General features: G+C 39.8%; 2 long non-coding RNA genes across 4 annotated transcripts; both read left to right on the top strand.

The window, feature by feature from the left end:
* The first annotated feature begins 1,366 nt into the window (after positions 1–1,366).
* Positions 1,367–9,841, top strand: LOC139139182 (uncharacterized). 2 transcript variants are annotated; one of them, XR_011553739.1, is made up of 3 exons: positions 1,367–1,454; positions 1,756–2,180; positions 7,260–9,841. It is a non-coding gene; the product is annotated as an uncharacterized lncRNA (long non-coding RNA). The 2 variants fall into 2 exon arrangements; XR_011553738.1 differs by having other exon boundaries at positions 1,454–1,529.
* A 6,833-nt stretch (positions 9,842–16,674) lies between these two features.
* Positions 16,675–24,509, top strand: LOC139139181 (uncharacterized). 2 transcript variants are annotated; one of them, XR_011553737.1, is made up of 3 exons: positions 16,675–16,840; positions 20,158–20,735; positions 23,446–24,509. It is a non-coding gene; the product is annotated as an uncharacterized lncRNA (long non-coding RNA). The 2 variants fall into 2 exon arrangements; XR_011553736.1 differs by having other exon boundaries at positions 16,677–16,840; positions 20,161–20,735.
* The last annotated feature ends 999 nt before the right edge of the window (positions 24,510–25,508 follow it).

Raw genomic sequence — 25,508 nt, 5'->3', positions numbered from 1 at the left:
GAAAGAGGCGATGAGATTTTCGGCTTTGTTGAAGAGTTTGGTCAGCGAAGCCCGATGACCTCTTCTCGTTCCCTTCAGTCTCGTGAGTGGTGTCGATGCGGGTTGCTCTGGAGCGTCTGCCATCCTGGTCTCGGCACCAAAAAATGTAGGGGATGGGGATGTGAGCAAGGTTCTGGGTCAGTATAAATAACTGGATCGACACCCGAATCAGCGTTCAACCGCTTTATTGACTAGAACTCCACAACACTAAACTAATACTGAACAGTAACATCTAGCACGTGAGAAAAGTATCCATTTTTGGCGGGATACCGCAACATCACAAACTCCACGTGATTGGCTAATGAATACTGAAAGCTGATTGGCTATCATTCAGAGTCTGAATCCGCACAACAAGTCCACGAAAATAAACTTTCATCTCCGATACACCGGCGTTAAACGGCCTCCCACCACAGACCTGCAGACTGCTATAGGCACCACCGCTTGTAGCTCTTCGGAAATACGGCGCGCAGTTTCTCCGCCGAAAACAGCCGATTTTGAATCCAAAACTTGCATTGATCTTCGTTTTCGAGCACACCCGTCTCGCCTAGGTACACGATGTGCTCAGCCGCGCTTGTAATCTTACGCAAAGCCTACTTTTCTCTCTCTATGCGAGGGAAGGGTTCGTATCCGCCGCCATTGTTAATCTCATCCAACCCATGAGCACTCGGGCGAAAAAAATAGTGTCATCGAAAAGTGAATGAGTGGTATCAAAAAGTGAATGAGTAGTTTCGGAAACTGGTTGAGTAGCGTCAAAATCTGAATGAGTGGTATCGAAAAGTGAATGGGTAGTTTCGAAAACTTCTTGAGTAGTGTCAAAATCTGAATGAGTGGTGTATATATATATATATATATATATATATATATATATATATATATATATATATATATATATATTACCTTGTTATCGGTTGGCAAAAATTTGTGACGCTCGTTTATAGAGTACGTGCACAATTTCAAGTCCCTTCAAAAATGCTTTCGCGGAAAATGGTGACCTAAAAAAACACCATACCCCTGTAATGTCTGTCCAGTCCATTGATAAATTTACGTGTATCAATTCCAAAATCCCGCCTACAAACACGTATTGAGTTTCACTTTTGGATACGAGACAATTCTGTGAGCCACCTATTAATGGGTTCTTGAAAATATAGAGTTTGTAAAGGTTTGTGTGTCGTCCATTCATTAGAGAAGTCGTCACTCTGAAAAACAAACTTCCTGTTATAAACCAGCCGTGGGGCTTTATGAGATGTCATAAATTACGCCACTAGCATTCGGAAATGCTGCGTCGTTTTTATTTCTGTAAAGGTTTATATTATTGGACGGAGTTTAAATAAAGTTTAATCATTAACCACTTCATCTAAAAGCGCCTATGCCATAGTATTAAGAAGCATAGAGTCATTTCGTCATCTGGCAGTGTGGTATGTATATACAAATGAATGTGGGGAAATGCGCTTACCAAACACTAGACATCACGGTTGTATTTTTAGCCAATGGTATACACACCTTTTCTTCATGGATTTAACTTTGTTGTGTATGTTGTGAAAAGTTTGCTGTTTCTGTTGTGCTATTTTCTTGCCGCCGTCCAGGCTTTGTAAATCTGAATTTTGACTGGTTGGTGATGCATGCTAGGTGAGTGTGACTTAGATACACTTGTAACGCTTATTGATACCGCCATATATACCAACACATTGGAAATTATGTTATTCTTCTTGTTCACAGGTAAAAACATTATCGACTCCAACTTCAACAAAATAGAAGCCCCAAATATCAGAGAAACATCAATTGCTCCCTTAGAGGACGAGTTCGCCAGGAAATTGTCAACTTTACGCAGGAGTACGTGGATGCTATGAAATTGAAATAAATATGAGGAAATTTCCACGCTTCGTTGCTCACAAATATCTACCGCGAAAACTTGCCATGATATCGATTGGATTTATGTTTACTACACTTGCAGTTCTGCACGTTGTGATTCTTCCACATGCCAGCGGCGCTTACAACAAGCCTTGTTATTTATCCGCTGAACAACTTGATGACTTACGCTACATGGTTCGCAATATAATAACTATTTATGAAGATATGAACGTTACCTACTGGTTGGACTTCGGGACGCTATTGGGAGCAGTAAGGACAGGCGATATCTTAAGGTTGGTTTCAAAGTAGCAATAAAGTCGATAGTCTTGGCATTATGAAATGATTTATGTTTGGGTTCAAATACTGTCAAAGACCATCCACCACACCAACGATGGTGAGCTCAATTCACATTTGTAGTTTGCGAAGTGATAACGTTACAAACGACACATACATGCAATACACATGTATACGAGGGCTGTAAACGTTTTCTGTGAACTTAATCGAATTTTTCATCATACAACTTGCTGTATTGTCACCTAAATTAGTTCACCATTCTGCAAAGTGGTATGTTCCAGCTATTTTGTCTGTCTTGATGCTCGAAGCCATAAACTATCAACTGGTCCACCCTGCAGTAGGGGGAAATGTTTTCCAACGCATTTTAAGGTTTCTATTCCTCAAAATGTTCCTATTTAGCCTTTCGGTATTTAATCATAATCTACGTGCAAGTAAGATCTACTCATGATTCGTTTTTTTCAAAAAGAGCAAAACGCAAATAGGTGTCAGTTAACATCGGTCAAGTATGAGTGTCCTAGTTTTACACTCATATTGCATTCAGTATGATTGATTCTGATTAGGTCGTTGGTTCACGATCAACCAGTACATTTCTAGCATTTACTGTATACAAGTAATGAGTTCTAAAATGAAGATAAAAGGTATCAAGTCAGAACACGGTTACTCTATATCCCGGAGAAACCGTGGTCAGAACCAGACTGTTGGAAATTTGATCATATTACTTTGCATGGCGTAGAACATTGGTGGTAAGATGAGAAATTGAGTGCTGCGTCATCTCAAGAAGGAAATTTAAATAATTTTTGTCTGCGTTTTGTCTTATCATTAGTGAGCAGATCTGTAGGTATAACTAGGAATTACGTGTTTTTTTTTTCAAACTATTTAGTCATAGGTCACAATGTCATAAGTACAGTAATATAATTTATGACAGGATGTACACAAGTATTAAAATTTTTATCCTTCCTGGAACTGAGTCTTCAACCACTTTAAACTTTATTGTGGCAACATGTGATAACGTTGCAGGGTCTGAACTTTTATGAATGGTTCTCAATTTTATTGCTCATGTCAAAAGACAAATGTGATTTAGCTGAGATGTACACACGAATCAAAATTTACATCTCAGCGAAGTCCCGAATTGGGAGCAATTTGTAGTGCATTGTTTAGCATTGCAACAAAATGTGGTAGAGTGTGGGAGCTAGGTTGGATTGCTTTGATAATGAATGTAGTGTCATGCTAGTCAACAGTTCGAAAACTAAATCTTCAATATTTTAGGGTTTGAAGAATTGACCATAGAACGATAAGGTCAGTCTAGTGTGCGTATTGATATGCCGCAGGTGACTCCATCGAAGCTGTTCTAGCTAATTTAAAAACTAAATAGCGGGCGGGGAGAAAAAAGCAGTATTTATTGTGGGGTGGAAAGAAATTCCAGTTTTTACAGTGGATGGGGAGAAAATTTCTGGCAAGGGGTACCGGAAAATAGGTTTGGGGGGGGGGGATTGCCATGGTTGCTAAATCTTCAAGGAAGATTAAGCGCCCAATTTAGAGGAAAGCAATGTCCAAAGGTTAAAATGATAATTTTCTTCCTTGCGCAAATTTGCGATGGGGAATTTCAGTGGTGGGGAGGGGGCAGTGCATTTTCGCCTGCCAAGGTCTCTTGTCCAGGCAGCTGGATGCTTCCCGAAAACAGCAGTAGGAAGTAACGGACCCGTGCGAGCGAACGATGAGGGCAATTAGGAGCTTGAATAGTTGTGGGGAGTGGGGAGCTGGCAGACCATAGATACTAGAGGGCAGTGCGCATCATAATTTCTGTGGGAGGGCACATTTTCCACTTTTGCAAGTGGGAGGGCAGTTACGAACAGCTCTATTTTCCCCTCCAAATTTTAGGTCAAGGGCAGTGTGTCAGACTTTGAATCATGTTTTGTGATGAGATTGTAAAATTGGCGGCACCTGATACCGTCTAATCTTACACATTTGTGTCAATGTAACCCTATATTTGCCCGAAATGTATGACCACCGAGGTTATAAGGGTTTACCGTTCGATACATTCTATGGGGGCACAGGTGCCCGCAGTGTTGCTTGGATAGTGGATCGAAGGCCTTGGATCGAAGTGTGAGGTAGTGTAAAGAACTTAAAGGTATGACACGGCAAATCGTCAAGAAGTCCAAAACTAACACAAGAAAACATCTGCCCTCAAAGAAAGTAGAGATCCGACGTTTGAAAATATCTTCGAAGGTCAAATCTTTCCTCTGGTAACGGCATCAATATTTGACTGATACATGCCAAAGTCCGGCAAAAGTGTACTTTCTGGCCACAGTCACCTGCTTTCTATTCCGTTCTGCGCCTATGCACATCCCATAGACGTGTCTACATATGCCTGAGAAGAAGATCATGTACACACGTCTATGGGGCGCACGGGCGCAGAGCGGAATAGAAGACAGGTGACTGTGGTCTGTAAATTCTCCACATTTCACGCTGCAAGTCGGCCATTGACATGTTTACTTTCATTCCCATGATTCTTTGTACTTAAATGATCCCCAATGTGGTACAATGGCGAACTGCATGGCAAAATTGCTGAAGTACTTTTTCACCATCTCCCATTGTACTGCAGCGGAAAGTCGACGTGCTGTTTTCGCTGCCAGGTTTATCCGCCTATAATATGGTATAACTGGAACATATTCGGCGGTTTACTGTCGGTTGATTAGGAATTTGAATATTGAAGTTGGCGGCATGAATTAAATAAACCAATACTCTCCTCAGACCAAACCAATTTCAAAGGCCGTTTACAACAAATAACCTGGGAAACCTGGGAATGGCTAAACACAGAGAAATAAGATTTATTTCTCGAAACAGCCTTTCACAACATGCTTTTCAAACACCGGAAAGCAGGCACCAATATAGACCCGAAATTTATTACAAAGTCCATGAAAAATTGACACAAAATCAAAAGTTCGGATAATCGATTTAAATGCCTAAAACAAACTAATCGTTGTCAGATTAGTACAACATTTACTGTTAACATAACGAGCACTAGCAACGCTCAAAATATGCCCTAAGACCTAAGAATTTGCTAGCGAATTTTGTCATGCACCTCTCAAATTCTTTCATGGACGTCTCATTCATAGCCGTTAAACTCTTTAGTGAACTAGGGTGTCTGATATCGAAAACTAAGTTGGTAGCGGCGAAATCGTTTTGCGAGTGTTGAAATCTGAGTAAATGGTATTGAAAACTAAGTTGATAGTTGGGAAATGGTTTTGCGGGTTTCTAAATCTGTGGTATTGAAAACTGAGTTGGTAGCGGTGAAATGGTTTTGCGAGTGTCGAAAAGTGAAGGGTTAGTTTCGAAAACTGGTTGAGTAGTGTCAAATTCTGAATGAGTGGTATCGAAAAGTGAATGAGTGGTATCGAAAAGTGGGGTGCTAATTTTGGCATGAATTACACTCCATAGCTGGGGTGCCTAGCGGAATGAAGGCGAGTATCGTAGTTAAAGGATTTGGTGAGTTGGTTCAGCAATCGCTGACCACTTGAAGGATTCGGTCAGTGGGTTCAGAAATCGCTAACCACTTGAATGTCAGTCAGTGTGTTCAGAAATCGTTAACTAGTTGAAGGATTCAGTGAGTGGGTTCAGAAATCGCTGACCACATGAAGGATTCAGTGAGTGGGTTCAGAAATCGCTGACCACGTAAAGGATGCAGTAAGTGGGTTCAGAAATCGCTAACCACTTGAATAATTCAGTGAGTGGGTTGAGAAATCGCCAAGCCGAATGTGGATGACTAGTGGAAAAATTAGGTCAGTGGTGTAAGAAAATGGATGTTAATTTTGGCATGCATTACGCGCCATAGACAGGTCACATTCTATATCCACCCATTTTTCACAATTTTGAGCGCAGCCTTGAATCAAGGAAGTTGCTGGAAACCCAACTCAGTCACCGTCATTTTTATAAATCTCTATAAACAGTACAATCGAGAGAGATAAGTTCTCCCGTTACCGTTCACCACTCACGCCGTGGATATTCTAAACTAGCTAGAGGGTCTCTTAGTCGACCGCTCTATTGGTCAGACTCTCTAGCTAGGTTATAATTATCCGTGTATATAGAGATTGGACTTATAACTAACCTTTGAATGAAACAATAGCTTTATACATAAAAGATCGACTTCTGGCTCCACAAATACTGACAGTGTGACTTAATGACTATTGTTTAAGAAGTCGGCATTTTCTACACAAGAATATCATGAATACTAATAAGCGTCGATTGACATCCCACTTGATATCAGAGTAATCATATAATTGGGGACTTTCTTCTGATCGAGTATTGGGAACTTCAATTTTAAGTTCTTGTTCACAGTCCCTCTGTAGATAGAGGGACTGTGTCTTGCTCAATTCCCGTTATTATTTAAAAAACACCTACTACTCAACTCTTCAACACAGCCTCTCCACGTATAAAATGCAACGTTATTTTTATACAGTCCAATTTGAGTCCAGACCAGACTTATTCAACAACACAGACAAAGAGAAACACAGATTAGAAACGCGGCACGCCGTTTGATGTCATCGTCGTCCCTATAAACTATGGCCTTTTCATATTAAAACGAGCTTCACAGGTGTCTTTGTCTGTGTCAATAATAACAATGCAGTCTGAACATGTACAGGCTGAGTTGACAAACTGAATACTGTGTATGCCAACAGAGTTTTGGGAGTAGAACAAGACACTGCTGTTGACCTTGAAAACAAAATAGGAAGAAAAAACAAGAAGTCATAGAAAGTTACAGCCACTGGCCTCTTAACGAGACTTCTATTGTGCTTCAGTATACCATGAGCTATCCTTTAATCTTTAATTTACCAGCTTTATATCTAAAATAGCAACCTTAAGCTTAATACATCATTGAACTCTTTCCTACTAACTTGCTTTCATCACGGAAAAAGAAATAGAGATTAATTTTATTTTATCAGTGCAACGCTCCACATTCAAGGGACATAAACGGTGTTAACGGAGGTTAGGTCAAATCACACTACCGCGAAGACGAATTCAACAATGTAAATACATTTATTGCGACCTTTCTTACGAAAATGTCATTTTACTCTCTACAGACATGATGGAGATGCCGACATCGGCCGAACTGCACCCGAAGGGGGCACCTACAACCTCGGAGAATTCATGAAACGTCTGTCGGAAAAGGGAATCGAATCTAACCGTGTCATCGCATGGTACAAAAACCTCACGGTCGATCTCCATCGCTGGGAACAGTATGACGGTGAAGTCAACGGAAAATCAGAAAAAATGTTGCGGAGGAAGTTCTCAGAACGAATATTAAAAGAACAATCATTTATAGATAAGGCATACGAGAAGACATTGAACTTCCCAAGCTCTTGGATTTTACCGACGAAGGAGATAGATTTTCTCGGGATGAAAGCCAGAATCCCGAGTAACCATGACAGTTTACTGAAGCATCATTATCCCTTCACGTATTACAGGGCCTTTTCGATAACTGTTCCGTATAAATGGAAGTGTTGGGTTCCGTTACTTCATTAGAACATTACAGCTTTAATGGTATCCTGTATCGCATGTGCATTTTGAATGAAGATGAGCATATGATGGGTTGAAGAATATTTGAAGGAAGAGCGCCCACACAGTTTTGAAAAGAGAAAATATACAATTTATTTTGAAGCTACAAGATTTAGTGTTTTCTGACGAACTTATACATTTTACTGAGACACGATGGCTGTAACTATCGCCACGGGTCTAGACCACGGTGGTTGTTTTGACCGTATAATTCGTGGCATAAATCCATATATAAAATGTACCCTGGCAAAGTGCAAGTCGATAAACAGGAAAGAAGAGCAGTCATCGGGAAATAGAAATGCTCTCTCCTGTCAAAGCCGAAATAAATAATTACCATCCTGAAACTTTGATGGAGTAAATCGAAACTTAGTTGTCCTGCATTGAGCTGACTCGTGATAGCAGAGTGACCGTATTTCGTCGTTTGTTATCGAGAAATATCTTGTTGATAGCTGTACACTTTTGGTCAACTGCTATTGGCTGGGCGATGATATGATGATTGTTCTCTGGAATTTTGATTCCTCGTTTTCACAGTCGGGGTGATCTTTTAGTTTTGCAAGATACTTTATTTTCTTACTCGGTATTGTCAATATTCCTAGATAACTATCAGGAGACAATCTTTATATCGACTGACGAAAAATAAACCAATAAATCCCGACCGATCATAAAAGGCCCATGAGCTGCAACTCTACGAAATTTGTCCAACCTCAGGGTACCTCCAAGTTACTCAGATATTCATTGCAATGTTTATAGACTTTAACTATGTCTCAACAACGTTTGCTTGTGGCAGAATAGGCAAGAAATTGAACAGATTTTTGTTTATTTTAAATTTCCCGCCATTTTCAAAATCTTGCCATGTTATGTGAAAAACGGGGAATTTTTTGTCAAAGTGGAGTGAATCCTTTCTCTTCCTTTAAGTGTTTTGCACAATGTTGTATTTCTTAAGATTCAAATGAATAAAGGGGAGCTAACAGGCATGGTTTTGATAGATTTTCAGGAAGCCTTTGATACGGTTGACCATGCAATACTGTTGGAAAAGCTTGATGCATGTAGCATGAATAAAGAGTCAGTACGGTGGTTCAAGTCATATCTGTCTGGTAGAACTCTTTCTAATAATAACTCAGTTGATTGTGGAGTACCGCAAGGCTCTATACAGGGGCCTTTACTTTTTTCAATATATGTAAACGATATGCAATCAGCAGTGTCATGCCAACTGCTCTTATATGCTGATGATTCAGCTCTTCTTGTGTCTGGCAGAGATGTTGAACATATTCAAACAAAACTTAGTAAGGAATTGGGTTATCTCAATGAATGGCTAATTGATAATAAATTGGCTCTTCATGTCGGTAAAACAGAATCTATTTTGTTTGGTTCAAGTCGAAAATTAAAACAGTGTTCGGAAATGCAGGTTTTGTGTGGGGATGTCAACATCGCTGCAAAACAGTGTGTGCAATATCTTGGTACTGACTTGGATCAATCATTGTCTGGTGAAACAGTAGCATCTAAGGTTATTAAAAAACATGCTCTCTCTCAAATATTTATATCGTAAAAAGAAGTTTTAGATTTTCATACGAGAAAACTGTTGGCTAACTGTTTGATACAATGCCATTTTGATTATGCAAGCTCTTACTGGTATAGTGCCTTGACTCTAAAAAGCAAACAAAAACTTCAAACTTCCCAAAATAATGTTATACGGTTTGTCCTTGGTATGTCAGCAAGAGCACACCTTGAATCGGTTCACTTCAAACAAATGGGATGGCTACCTGTTAGCCACAGAGTCGCATATATAAAACTCAATAATGTTCATAGAGTTACATAAGGATTAGCACCGAAATATTTGTCTGATAATTTTGTTTTTAACAGTTATGTCGAGATCCGGACCCTATTCTATTTTTATTCAAGGTGGGGCTCGGTTTTATCAGAATAGTTTTATATATACAGCTACTGTTGAATGGAATAAAGTTCCAAGAAATGTACAGAGTATTACTTCAAATTCTCTGTTTAAAAGAAAGTTAAAGAAGTATTTTTATGAAGCAATGAATCAACGTGAGCAAAATGATTTTGTTTTTTATTAATTGTTGTCTTGCCGATTTGCTTGTGATTTTATTTTTCGTGGGACCACAGTGGTAATAAGTTTTTAACTTTTCTGTGTTATCCCAGCACTTTTGTCTTTGTCTTTTTCCTTGTTTGTATTGTATGCTATTTTTTAGTGCTGAATAAATCAAATCAAAATCAAAAATCAAATCAAATCAAATGTGTACATACACCGTTTACACTTTTTATCATGTAGTTGTATGGAGGCGGCCATATTCGTGTGCGGCATCCGTTTATTATTTGTCTTACTGAAACCTCCCAATGCAGTCCCACTCAGTGGATAATTGTACTTGAGTAAACATCTCTGAGTAGAAACATCTCTATGAACTGATTTTAATATAAATATAAAATCATGAAATAATGATAAAAGTTGCAGCTCATGTGCCTTTACTAAGCGAACAAAACAATCGAACGATAAAAAAGGCCTTAAAATTATTCATTTTTCGCGTCCATGACTAAATTAGATTTCCATAATAGTTAACATAACTTCCATTGGCTTTTCAAACTTATAGACTATTTTGCTTGTGTTTACCCCATTGTTTCATATGAGTAAATATAGGTATTCTGACAATATCACACAGTTTGGATATTGATACATGCTCGACGACAGCCTTTAAACAGACATTTTTCTCACACCATTTTCATTGTATAGCCGTAGCTAGGAAGGCTATTCGCATTTACAGGGCTATGAAAGCGATTTGAAATCAGAATCTTTCACCGCTAGCTTGTCGCTGCAGTGATGTTTTGAATTCATCATTACGAATCAAAGATGGGAATGCTGGTCTCTTTCTAAAATGGACGATCAATAAATACGCACTTCTCAAACATTGCTCATAAAAGCGGTTTCCATTTCACGTGATATCATCAAAATCAGTCAATCAGTCAGTCAGTTGGTTGAAGACTGTAGTGGAGCTATACGACCCACGCGGGCGGACGATTAAGTTATTGAATGCTAAAGGATAACACTTGACACAGCCATATATTATATTAGGCAATTCTGGTGAATCTTGTGACGTCATACCTACAGATTACTGATAACGTATCATATTATTCAGTATTGTGGCCCAAGATATTGTCAAGCAAACTGTGTATTCGGTTTTACCTCGTGTATTATGTCGTGCAAAGTTTGCTTTTGTCCATTTTGGACGAGAGGGTACATAATTAAAATATACCAAGCTGTGAACGACTGTGTCAAGTGATATAGGCGTTCAGACAATTTAATGTACTGCAGAACGGATAGGAAACTCAACCCTGTTGAACCCCTTTAGTGGCTTTGTAAATATTGCAGAACGGAAAGGGAGTTTACCCTGATCAAATGCCAAACTGTTTTATCAATGAAAATAATATTGATGTTCAATATTAACAATATCATAACTATTGTCTATTTTAATTACACTACAAACGCCTTATCCACCTGTTGTATGAGTGCACCATATTGAAATACAAGCTATGTACTACACCTGGCAGATACTCTAATCTGTGGCGACACTAACATGGATATACCTTGCCAGTCGAAAGTGTGCGTTTCAACCTAATTTACGGAAAGATGTATTTTACCTGTCATAGTGCAGTGAAAACAAATTAACAGATTCCAATGCTCTGGCGTAACCACAGGGACTTGCGAGCAATAGATTGATTTATTATATGTGATAACTATTATATGGTTAACGTTTCTATAACAACCTTGAACAGTGCCAATGCACTGCCATTATTGCTACCCTACTATCTCTGTGTATAGTATACAGGCGCCGCCAACTAAGCTGTTCGTGCGCAGTGTTTCAGCGGGCAGGCAAATTTAAAAACTAATCAGTGGGCGGGGAAGAAATTTCATTTTTTTCAGTTGGCGGGGAGAAAATTTTTGACACTGGGTACCGGAAAATACGTAGAGGGAGGGGAATGCCGTGGTTGATAGAACTTCGATCGGGGAGATCAAACTCCAACTTTGAGGGGAGATCGGCTCCAACTTAGAGGTGAGCAATGTTCCAAGGTATACTGCTTGCACGGTTTTGCTTTGATCAATCTGGGTTGCCTATAGTGGGCACCTAGTTGGCAATGGGGAAATTCACTAGTGGGGAGAGGGCAGTGGAAAGCCTGAATTATTGTGGGGAGTTGGCAGCTGCAGGCTATAGATACTGTAGGGCAGTTGGCATCATAATTCATTGGGAGGGCATTATTTCCACTTTTGCAAGTGGGAGGGCTGTTACGAACTGCTCTACTTTCCCCTCCAAATGTTAGGTCAAGGTCAAAAATAAGTAAAATCGATATATCAACCTCCAAATCATGCTTTGTGACGATTTTGTGAAATTAATGATATTTACTAGTCGGCGGCACCTGGGTAGACCTCCATAAGTGATTTCCAGCATAGGCAGCATATTGTCCTCCGCGTATAGGTGATTTCTTGAAACATGGATTATCGTCCCGACTCAGCCTATGTAATTAGGAAGAGTAATTAACAGATATTTATGGACCGTTTTTATAAATATTACACATGGATGGTAGCTATAATAGGCACGATTTAACACTTTCAAAGTCTGCCATAAAAATGTTTGATATATAATATAATTAGCTACCATTATTATAAGTCAATGTAATGTTCACCAGCCCCCGCGGTGTAACACGAGCAGGTCGGCGGTGCAAATTGCGTAATCATTGTTGACACATGCGTAACGATGACATACAAACACTCTCGATGAATTTGTCCGCTGGTAAATGCTTGGGATATATTCTGATGGAGACGAAAACTTGGGAAACGGCGCAGAAAATATAAAAAGAAAACCTCTGGCGTTGGGGTATGTATATTTAGGACAATAGTCTCTCGATGCATCTTCAAGTTGAATTTCGCCTTGGTCAGTTATTGGCTTTGGTTAGAACACATGAAGCACGGTTACTCTAGTAGAGTAACCGTGCATGAAGTTACTCTATAGGCCTACTCGAGGCGGTAGCACACTGACCCGCGGTGCGAAAATAAGAATTACACGCAAATATGTACAGCTCGTTATATACCTCTCTATTCTAACTGCTTCAGTCGAACGTGACGGATATTTTCTGTCTACTTAACTTCTTATTGCGACGGCAGCCGAAATAGATGAAAATTCAGAAAATTACTCACAGCCATGCATGGCAGTGTGTTGACAGCAGTGCGAATGGCATTGAGAATAGCAGTGAGAATGGAAAGACATTCTTTGTGCAGGACAAATAAATCTCAAATACGAATATTTGTTTTAGTGTTTCCATGAGGCCATTACAGTGAGTCGTGGGTTTTGCTGATTGAAGCTCTGATCAGCGAGTAAATGTTGATCTCCCTTCACATTTTCACATTTTTGCCTGGATAATTTAAAACGCATAGGAAACACTGCGGATGCATTATTAAAATGATTTGTGTGGTCAGAGTAGAAGCAATATCGATGAAGAGTCTTGTATCGAAAGATCTGTCACGTTGGAGAATGGAGGTAGTAATGACACTTTACCTCCTTGGTCGCGGTCGTAAAAAGGTGAGGCACGGTTACTATACTAATATTCGGTCACGGTCGTAAAAAGGTGAGCCACGGTTACTATACTAATATTCGGTCACGGTCGTAAAAAGGTGAGCCACGGTTACTATACTAATATGTAGAGTAGCCTTTGGTGAACAGGGGCGCAAGACTGTCTATGGACGTCAGACTGCAACTGCACCGTTGCACTCTTAGTCAGGGGAATACGCGGTACCAGACTGGATCGTAATACTTCAGTAACTGAAGTCAACACACCAAGATATTGACTGAATTTTTATTCAAGGTGGCAACGTGACACTGAGACTGAAAGATCTGTCGCTCGAGGACGCTCTCTACGCTCCCCTCGAGCGACGGGTCTTTCAGTCCACGTGACACTCCACTTCTAAAGTTCAAAGTCGTCAGTGTACATTCGCTACCAAGTTATATACCACTCTAAACTTACATAACTACAAAATCATGCAGCAGGTGCCGCCAACTGGTAAGTTTTATGAATTTCGCAAAATCATCACTAAACATGTTTTGAAGGCTAATATACCGATTTTTCTTATTTATGACCCTGACCTAAGATTTGGATGGGAGCTGTTCGTAACTGCCCTCCCACTGGCATACACAGAAAATGTGCCCTCCCGCTGAATTTTTATGCCCAAAGTCTGCCCGCTCCCCACTCCCCACAACAATTCAAGCTCCCCGCTGCCCTCTCCCCACTACTGAAACTCCCCATTGCCAACTAGATGCCAACTAGGCAACCCAGATCAACGCAAACCGTGCGAGCAGTTAGCAGTATACATTGGAACATTGCTCCCCTCTAGGTTATGCGCTTTTTCTCCTCAAGTTCTATCAACCACGCCGCTTTCCCCTCCCTCTACGTATTTTCTGGTGCCCACTGTCAAAATTTTCTCCCCGCCCGCTGAAAGTGATGACATTTTGAGCATAGGGGCGGGGCGGGGAGAAAATATAGATATTAACTGTGAAAAGGTTGGCAGTATAAATCTTTATTGGCAATACATATCATAGTCAAACGTATTAGAATAAAATAAACCATAGCAAGAAGAAACTTGCGCTGAGACCACGACAGCATCATGGAAATCAGCAAAATCGCTATCATCAGTAAAAACAGGATTAAACAGATCTGCAAAATAATCAGACCAGGCGTCACGATGAATATTTGCAGAAGGCCCTGGTGAAAAGTCTTTAAAGCGATTCCAGAAAGAACGGGAGTCTTTGGCTTCAGCGTCAGCTAGGAAAGAGTCAATTTTACGCTGATTAAAGATTTTTTAACACTGATAAGCTTGAGGTAGATTTTTTTCAGCTTCTGGTACTCATTTAAGTTTTCCTGTGTACCGGCATTTCTAAAATTGTTTAATGAACGCTGGACTTCCCGTTTAGATCTAATACGATCCTGATCAAACCAACTTCTCTCCCGTCTCACCTTCTTTTTCTCCTTCACTTTTGGGAAATTACAAGAAACAATGTTTAAAATGTCACTCAAGCAAGAAATAGCTACATCGTTATCTTTCTGTCTAAAATGATTGTAAAACGTATCGGTAAGTTATTTAACTGGGTCAGAATTCCACCGGGTAAGATGTAAATCTGACTTACTATTATCCCAGTAGAATCCACTTATTTCATTTACATTTCAGTATTCCAGGAGTACATTTAGTATTGTCGTCATTTGTCTCATTGCTACAAGTTACAGTGAATACAATGGGCATATGATCTGATTCAGTGCGACTGTCAACCATAAAATCAACATGCACAAATTCATTTTCAGGGATAAGTAAATAATCCACAATACTACACCCATTTTGGGTTATGCACGTGTAAAAGTTACTGGGCTGACCCATTCTTCCGTTTACAATTCTGAAACCAGTAGAAATGCAAAAATCAAGTAAAAGCTTACCGTATTGATTTACAACCTTATCAAAGCTTGATCGAATCGGCATGTCGGTATCACAGTGGTAATAATCACCAACAGGAATATGATCTATACCGTCATTATTTATAAAGTCAGGTTCAACCCCTCTACGCACATTTAAGTCGCCACAGATCATAAATTTACCATCCACAAAACGCGCTATATAATTCGCTAATTCTGTTTCTAACGTATCAAAAATTAATTCGTTTGAGTGCACAGATGACCCAGTAGGTGATTTGCAAACCACGGCAATAACAAAACTGTCAGAGAATGCATCTTTACTCTTGAGATGTACCCGAAGAATATTTTCAGATACACTTTCTAGTCTATAACACTCATATGGTAATGTTGATTTGACAAAAAATGAAATTCCACCAGAGTTATGGCCAATATTGCTCTTACGTTTACGAACAGCATGAATACTTTTGAACCCAGTAATTGACATATCTGTGCCTTAGTTTAACCAGGTTTCAACAAGACATACAAGGTCAAAATTATTTAGGTACGAGATAAAACAGTCGTCAGAAATTTTCTTATATAAACCTTGTACATTCCAACATATAAACTTGATTTTCTTCTTAAAGCATTGTGAGAAATTGTCATCACTTTCATGGGAAACATTGTGATCAGAGGGCCTTTGGCCATCCCGTCAATCATATCTACTAGGAAGTTCTACAACTTTCTGAATTATGTTATCATAAATGTATGTTTTGCCGTCCACTTTGAGTTTATCAAAAGAAATATATGCAGTTTTGTTTTGTTTTCTTGCTTCAACAAGGTAAGGCCCCAGTTTCCATCTTGCTTCGCGCATCCGTGACGTAAAATCTTAGCTAAACTTGTACGGTTGAATCTGGTCTCTCAACTCCTTAGCTTTCCGGTACACGGCATCTCGCTGTTTGTAGAAGCTAAATCTCGCTACGATTGGTTGAGGTCTTTGTCGAGAAGCAGATAGCCTATGTACTCTTTCGAACTGAATCTCTTCCCATTGAGTCCCAACTTATCAGTTATTGTATTTCGCACTTTAGTTTCACTTGATTCCCACGATTCGTCTGTTTCTTGGTAAACACCTCGGATAATGAGATTCTCCCGTAACATTTGTGATTTGTTATTGTCTTGGTCTTTTTCTAACCTGTCTAATCTATTCTGCAACATCGTGTTTTCAGCAGCTAATTCTGCAATTTTCTTACTATCCATATTCAGTTGTTCTTTCACGTCGGTCACTTCCGTCATCAATTCTACGACTCTTTCTTTCATAACATCTGTGCATTCCTGAATTTGTTGTGAAAGTGTTGTATTTGTATTACGTAATTCCGTCATTGTGTCCGACGAGGTGAGGTTGACCTTCTTTATCAATGTGGAATATTCATCTGCCCCGCATTGTGCATTATACATACTCTCCGATCTATGCAAATGACGTCGACAATGGCATCATTATTTCTACGCCCATAAAATGGGTACACTTGATTTTTTTTGCAACCAATGAATTGCAAGAGTCTTTGTCTAAATGCTTAAAGAATTGGAAAATCGATAAAGACCACAGAGTGAAATGGTATGAATAGCTGACAGTACCTCTAGCAGTTACGGGTCGTGAGTAGTGGCCGGGAACACAAAGGTAAGGCTACGTGAATCGTTTGAATTCTACCGTAAATCGGCCATAGGTCATTTATTTATGATGTTAAGATACAACTGAAAATAACAGAAAATAACCTAGCTCCGCGCACACAAGTCATTGATTCAATGTTTTCTAACTGACTTCAGTAAACTGGTCAGGTAAGGAACAATGGACTAAGTATCTCTTTCGAGGCGGACACGTCTATTATAATAACCCTGACCATGGACGTGGTACGTCCATGCCCTGACTCTACACAAGTACGATGTGCCTCCAGTTGACAAAAGTTGTTTGTTCATAATCCATGTTATTCTTCACTACATATGCTTTGCCTCTAGCATCTCCTCTACGGGTACGCTGCCATTTGTGTATGCCAAGGAGGCTGTCCTCGTAGGCTCCGTTGAAACTAATTCACAACTTGAAACGAATCGTTCGAAATTATGGTGAGAATTTCCGACGAAATCGTCACTCCGCTGTCTTGTAATGCATAAAGGTAATTAAACTCGGTTTTCGTGCGCCTGAAAATTCGACCTGTAATTTGTGCCGTGGCGCTTGTCATATCAAGTCTTTGCAGACGCAAATCATGATGTAAACGTAACTTCCGAGATCCCTTGCAGTGTTTACGTGCCGTCTGTATTGTCAATGGTTCGATGCAAGATCAGCATGATCAGCATCTGTGGTTGACTGCCGCCTGTTTTTTAATAAGCTAGTTCTATCGCGAACCGTTTTATATGTACTTCGTTGCTGGCTGTGATAACTATAAATAAAGTTACTCGCTATTTTCGAAAAAAGAAGAGGAAAGTACATGAGTGTAGGGTCCTTGAATCATTGAGGGACGCCTACGTGTCCGTCCCCAGGGTGGGTAGGTGTTTCGTTGTATTGCTAATAAAGATATATTCTACCAACCTTTGGTGTTTAGGTCTTAGCACTGCCCTTGACAATTTTGCGTTAATGTTTTATCAACATGCTGTATCTATTATCTGATGAGTTTGAGTGCCTAATAGGCCAAAGTAAGCAGGGTAAATTACTAATCTGTGGGCGCTGTCACCAGATTATCACCGGATTAAATTTGACAAAGTCAACAAAGAACGCACTGTTGGCGTTTGAAAAATTAGGAAATGTTTATTGTAAAGTAGATTTCTTGCTGGTGCGTTCGTTGTTGACTTTGTCAAATTTAATCCGGTGATAATCTGGTGACAGCGTCCACAGATTAGTAATTTACCATCGCTTGAATCTAACACAGTACATGTATATTGGGTTTACGGAAATACTTGATATTACATAATATTGTACTACATGTCATAGCTACATTGTTCTATTAGCCCCCATGCTACAGTACATGCGTGTTACTCATAGGAGCTAATGATTGAAGATCGATGATTAAGGTCACTATCTGGGTTCAGGTCTATTGTATGCGTATAGGCTATGACCTGCCTTGAATATAATTGGAACTAATTTGGGATAATAGGATCATAGTATTTTACAAATTTCTCAAAAGAGTTAGATGCCCGGGCCTATAGCTGAATGTTACAATATTACAAACTACTCCTAAAAACAAGTGTATAACTTAAAGAGAAAAGCAGATGAACTCATATTTGCAGATCACACCGACATGTCTTCACCATCCCACTATCCCAAATTAGTTCCAATCATGTTGTAGGACAAAAGTTAAAATCCTACGATGAAATCGTGATTAGAACTTCCTTAAACAAGATAAATGCCGAAATAGGAGGTTGGAAGTTTTAATTTCTTGAGAGACGTTTGAACAACCAACACTTCAAGAAAAAATCTGAACGGTGATTTAGTATCACAATCTAGACGATTGCCACAAACAGTTTGCATCAACAATGGGTTTCGTCTGTCATGCGCGTGTTCAGAATAGTTCAAGCCTCGAAAATGAAAGACCTAAACTTTTGCTCGAGCTTTCTCAAAGCAAACTTTCGACTATTCTCTTTCAAAACCAAGAGTGAAAATCGGGGTCATCGTGTAAAGTTTATTACTAGAGATGCAAATTACCTAATATTTACCGATCTTTGTAATTCAAAATGGCCGCCAGCTCTGTGTTAACTCTACATGGAAAAATAAAATTTTCGATTTGTCGAAAAAAATGAGACGGTTTAGATTTTTAGTATTCAAAGAGCTGTAAAATGAGCTCCCACAAGTGGTAAATCAGGAAAGAATCGAGAAAAATTTAAGTCTGAATATCTGTCCCCGTGGGGCATATTCACGCCTCCCAAACCCCAGAACGAAGCCCACCTGAAGAATTGTACCAACGCCCTTTTGGTATTATTCATCAAACGGATCCCCTAACAGCGAGTCAAGGGTCAATGTACTAGAGTGTCGTGAGACAGCGAGCTCAAAATACTTATCTTCGTCCCCGTTCCTTTTTCCTCCGAAGATAAAGGCAACTTTGTATATTTGTGAGAATACTATGGCAACCAAAAGATTCGGTAAATAGTTGAGTAAGCTATAACAGCTGAGGATATTGCTTATAGCAGTGGGGTCATAAATAATTGTGTTGTATTTAATGTTGCAAACATTGTATTTTATTATTGAATCAAATATATATTTATTTGAAAAAAAAATTATGACGGTCCTTATCCTTGTCGTATTTCTAAAATGTCTTGCTGGTATTAGCGTCTTTCGACGGGAAATCCCGCGCATTTACGATCGATTGAGACCATAGTGGTGCCAAGAATATGGGGTCCTGACCATCAGTTCTCTGTTCACACAACCAGTATATCGCAACCACTTGTCGTATTTAGCTGTTAAATTTCGTTTCAATTTATTCACGGAGAGGGCCATATACTTCACAGGGACAAATGTATAGTGCTAGTGATTCAAAGTCGCGGCATTGCAACCGTTATGGCTTCCGTATCCACAAAACTACCATCATCATCATCATCATCATCATCATCATCATCATCATCATCATCACCATCATCATCATCATCATCATCATCATCATCATCATCATCATCATCATCGCCATGACGTTCGGCCGAAGCGTGTAGACACGGTCACGGAACCGGATGCAACACAGGCAAAATTCATCTTCCTACACCACGGAGATTGTGTGGCACACCAGTCTACCACTGGCTGCATCCAGAGAATTTCAGGCCCCACCCTTTTCGTTATTATACATGGTTTCGTTACTTTTTAGTTATCGTGAATCGTGCATTACATTACCACCCGCTATGAAACACCGCTGCGAGAAAACATTTTGGGCCAGTCAAACTACATTGCCATCAGATCATGCACTTTATAGGATCGTCAAATCCATGCCAATCTTTTCTCTTTCATATCTCTCTGTCTCTCAGCAGTCTCACACGGTGACCAGATTCTCGGGTTTTCCAAGTCCTCAATCACCACAGGTGGCAGAATAATCACGGCAGTAACCTTGGATCAATGTCAGAGAAGACAACACAATCACCGATATCTTCAACGCACGTAGAACCACTCCTCCAACGGAAATCCTCTTTCGGAGTCACTTCGACCTCCGTTCGTGGATCACGTGCCAGTATATACGTCAATGCCAATATATGCCAATTACGTCATCGATCTACACTACCAACCCACAGCTTGTGTGGACTGTTTATTTATCTCGAATCTAGACCATGAGGAAACGAGCGTTATTTCAGCCATGCAGAAGTTACAGAAAGGGAATTCTCTCAGTTTTGGTAGGCTTTATATTTACCACGTTCGCAGTTCTGCACTTCGTGATCCTTCCTCGTGCGAGTGGCGCCTACAACAAGCCTTGTTATTTATCCGCTGAACAACTTGATGACTTACGCTACATGGTTCGCAATATAATAACTATTTATGAAGATATGAACGTTACCTACTGGTTGGACTTCGGGACGCTATTGGGAGCAGTAAGGACAGGCGATATCTTAAGGTAAATATCGAAGTAATGAGTAAAACCAGTCACCTTGGTAGTATAGAAATGATTTACATATATGAAATATAATATGTCGTAAACGTTAGAGCAATGCATGTATTCTTTTCATTCAACGCGATACACTGGCAGTAATGCAAAATAACAATATAAGGGACCGTTCAGTTTTGACGGCCGGGGGGGGGGGGCAAAATCTTGTCGCCGGTGTTCAAAAAAATATAGACCCCCCCCTGCATTTTTCGCGAAAAAATGATGACCCCCTTTGTCAGACGAAAAAATTGATGACCCCCCCCCCCCCCCGATGAAAAATAACCTAAACCCATAAATCAAATTTACCCGCACGGTTGGATTTGAACTACGGTACGCGGCGCACTTTATTCGTGTAGCAGAGATGCCAGTGCACAAACTTCTCAGCCACATCCATGCAGTACGTCTGTTACTTAGGACGACTGTAAGGCAATTTTAACTTCATTTCCATAGACAACTTATGTCCATGGACATTGTATAAAGTAAACTTTATTGGAGTGGTTCGCCAAAGGCAGCCCTCCGGTTAAGAGGGTCATGGGCCATTACGTAAAGTCAACTTTATTCTAGTGGGCCACCAAAGGTGGCCCGCTGGTAAAAAGAGGGTCGATCGTGGCCATTGCACGAAGTAAACTTTACTGAACAGGGCCGCTGAAGGCGTCTGGTCGTTAAGATGGTCATGGGGTATTACAATAAAGTCAATTTATTGTAGTGGGCCGCCGTAGGCGGCCCGCCGGTAAAGAGGGTCGATCATGGCCATTGCATGAAGTAAACCTAATTGGAGTGGGCTGCAAAAGGCGTCTGCCCGTTAAGAGGGTCATGGGTAATACATAAAGTATATTTATTGTAGTGGGCCGCCGAAGGCGGTCCGCCGGTAAAGAGGATCGATCATGGCCATGGCATAAAGTGAACTTTATTGTTGGTATTATGTTTTTGAAAATGTGGTGACCCCCCCTTTCCTACCAGTGAAAAAGTGATGACCCCCCCTTCGCGGATTCCAAATTATCATGACCCCCTGGATTTTGCCGGTCCCCCCGGCCGTAAAAACTGAACGGTCCCTAAATTATAACAGGTTATCGAAAAATCTTAACAATATTTCTCTGAACAGTAATTTTTAACATAGGTGAAATGAAAGTCACTTAGAAACCGTTGACCGAATATGACCGTGTCAACATGAAATGCTAGTGATGCTAATTTTTTGAGAAATGTACTAAAAAACGTTCTATGTGGTCCTTTTGTGCCAGTGGGACAGGTAGTGACAAAATTTGACGTCTCGGATCAAAATGATTGGAAACTGTTAAACCGTCTCGGAACACGGAAATTACCTGCGATATTATGGGTTGAAAACGAAGGTTTGTGTTTATTGATATTGAGAAGAGAGAAGTGTTACTCAAATTAAAGTATAGAATATCCCTTTTTGTTAGTTTGGAAACAGAGATGTAATTAAAATACGATTCACCTGCCCCGCACGGCCATTTCAGAGAGAGAGAGAGAGAGAGAGAGAGAGAGAGAGAGAGAGAGAGAGAGAGAGAGAGGATAAAGTAAATTTCCTTTTTTGTGCCTTTTATCATACATACCATGCCTGTATTACCATTCTTCTATCGTTTAGAGGGTACTGATATGAACCCATATTTTAACATGCCAAAATACGAATTACATTTTCACCGTGACTGTAACCGGAACTACTTACAGCTAGGCGTGAGAGTAACCTTCGTGTGGTATGTTCATATACATAACAAAGCTGAGCGAATAGGACTTATCCTACGCCACTCCGAAACGTCATTGATAAATATGTATGAGTTTGACGCTTTATGATTCGTGGAATTTCTGTCGTTACAGATGCCCTGTTCAATCCCTGGTTCTCACCCGTAGCCTCAGTGGATGTGTAAAGTTCTCGTAAACAGTGTGTCTACCTTTGTTCTCCATTGAAATTTTATCAACTAAAAAAATTCTGTTGGACTAACCTGATATAGCGTGTACAACTGGAGGAGACCAGATATAATGCCACTTCTTCCGTTAGAAGCAGAAGTTGTTTATCAGAATGACCTTGTCTCAAAACCGAATTCACCTGATAAACGACGGACTGACACCATACATGTCGACATAAAAACCAATACGGGAACCAGGGATTCAACTTTGTGGGTTCATCTTTTGCTGGTCAGCGAGGCCAGAGGTGTTTTGTCGATCTGATAAATTCATGACTTAAACTATGAATAAACTGGCTCCTAAATTAATACAAATTGTGACGAAAACATGTCCAAAGACAGCGACTTTGCCCCTTGATGATTCAGTTGCCCATTACATCTTTGTAGTGTGGTCAAAATGTAAAAAAAAACCCAACAAAACAAAACAACAACAACAACAAAACTTTGCGGCCCTGTTGATTTCTGAAAGTAATACGAAGGTCGGTCGGTCGATAAACATGTCTGCAAATTTGAGGAAATGTAGTATGTTCACTACATAATTAGAATAAATCAATTTGTCACATTTGGGAACGCGAAAATAACCTTCGCACGTCAGGATCCTTACCACCCCTAAACTTCTGCAACAATGAAGCAACTCGGCTAGCTGTGACGCACCCCCGACCATTGCCGAATATATCTCGCGATTGGTCAATTTACCTGAGGGGTGCAGTGGATCGAAGGTCTGGAAAGCATCATCACTATTTCTGTTTCATCTCTTGCAGACACGATGGAGACGCTGATATCAGTAGAATATCGCCAGAAGGACGCAGCTATAATCTTGGAAAGTTCCGAAAACGGCTCAAAGACAAGGGAATAGAGTCCAATAGCGTCATTGCTTGGTACAGAAACCTAACCGTTGATCTGCAGCGGTGGCAAGAGTATGACGGTGAATATGACGGGAAACCACAAAAAATGCTCCGGAAAAACCCCTCAAAACGCATTTTAAGCGAGCAGACGATTGTTGAGAGAACTTACGATGAGACGGTAAAGGTTCCGCGCTCTTGGGTCATACCGGCAAAAACGATCGATTTTATTGGAATGAAAGCCAAGATTCCCCGTAATTACGAGGATGTATTGAAAAACAGATACCCTCTTACGTACCACCAGTCTTTTTCTATGAGTGTGCCATATAAATGGAAGTGTTGGGTCCCATTCCTTTCATAGAACACATTGTTTTAGTTTTAGTCCTAAAATGCAAAATATGCAAGTCAAGGTAGAATGCGACTCGAAAGTGAAAGTTAAACTTTCTTTAAACTTTCCTCAGTGAAATTTTCAACCATTCTGTCAATAAATCAACAATACTATTGAGGGATCCACGTGCAAAGTTTGATAAGCTTACTAGACACAAATTTATCTAACATTTACCGATATTTGAAATTCAAAATGGCCGCCACCTCAGTGTTAACTCTTTGGGGAAAAATAAAGTTTAGATTTTCGAAAAATTAATTAAGACAGTAAAATTTTGTCTTACTCGAAGAGCTTTAAAATGAGCACCAAACAAGCGGTAGATCTGATTCGGATTGCAAAACTTCAAGTACAAAATATTGTTCCCAAAAACGACATTCTACCTTAAGGTAATATGCACCTCGAAAGTGAAAGACTTAAACTTTTGCTCAAACTTTCCTCAGTGAAACTTTCAACCATTCTCTTACCAAAGCAAGAATAAAAATCAGGGGTCACCGTGCAAACTTTGGTACTAGAGAGACAAATAACTTGCGATTTCTCGATATTTGAAATTAAAAATGGCCGCCATCCCTGTGTTGACTCTATGGGAAAAAAAATAAAATTTTCGATTTTCGAAAAACTAAGACGGTGAAAACTTTTCTTTCGCCAAGAGCTTCAAAATGAGCCCCCACAAGTGGTAGGTCAGAAGAAAATTGATAAAATTTGACGGCCCGAATTTCTGTCCCCGAGGCGCGTTCTACCTTAATGTAGTTATGAACACAATGTTACAGTATTATTTGTACAGCACTACCCAGTGTACAATCCTCTTTTACAACTGTAATCTCTATTCTCCACAACTTGATCAACTTGATATCTCTTATCCAAACACACATACACATAATTATATCAGAGCACTCTTCCTCCAAAATTGTCCAACACACACGCTTCAATCACTTGAGTGATCGTCAGAAATGCATTGCTTGATTGCTTTAATGAAACTTGAATAATGGAAATTTGAAGTATTTCAAATCTGTCTAGGTTCATATTCCTTTGCAATGCTGCATAGAGTATATAAGCATATTATGCAAATGTGTACACACAGATATCTGTAACGCATGTATATTTAACACACACACACACACACACATATATTTATTTAAGCAACTCTCAGTGTGACAATGATAAGACAAGAGCCTAGGAGTTAAATATATATATATATATATATATATATATATATATATATATATATATATATATATATATATATTATTTAATCTTGGCTCAATGTGACATTGATAAGAAATGACAGCCACATGTGCAGAGCAACTTCAGTATTTATTGGTTTACAAATAAAGATTTAAATTACAATTCCTTTGCACCTTTGAGTTGCTCACAAACTGTACAGGCATATAAGGATCTCTACAACTCAGAATTTCATACCGGTGTCAAATTCACATAATGAGGCATTGTCTTACTCAATTACATGTGTTGGTGCAGTCTTGTCTGAGCTTGCCAAGAGACTGCCATGAGACAGAGCACAATGGCGCCCTCTGTCGGAAAAAAGCATGGAGTCTGCAGCTGTAAAAATTTCATAGCCGGCATACTCATCAAAACTGTTCGC

Source organism: Ptychodera flava, chromosome 8, assembly GCF_041260155.1.
Source record: "Ptychodera flava strain L36383 chromosome 8, AS_Pfla_20210202, whole genome shotgun sequence".
Lineage (NCBI taxonomy): Eukaryota > Metazoa > Hemichordata > Enteropneusta > Ptychoderidae > Ptychodera > Ptychodera flava.
The sequence above is the reverse complement of the archived record's forward strand: the minus strand, read 5'-3'. Positions and strand labels throughout refer to the sequence as shown.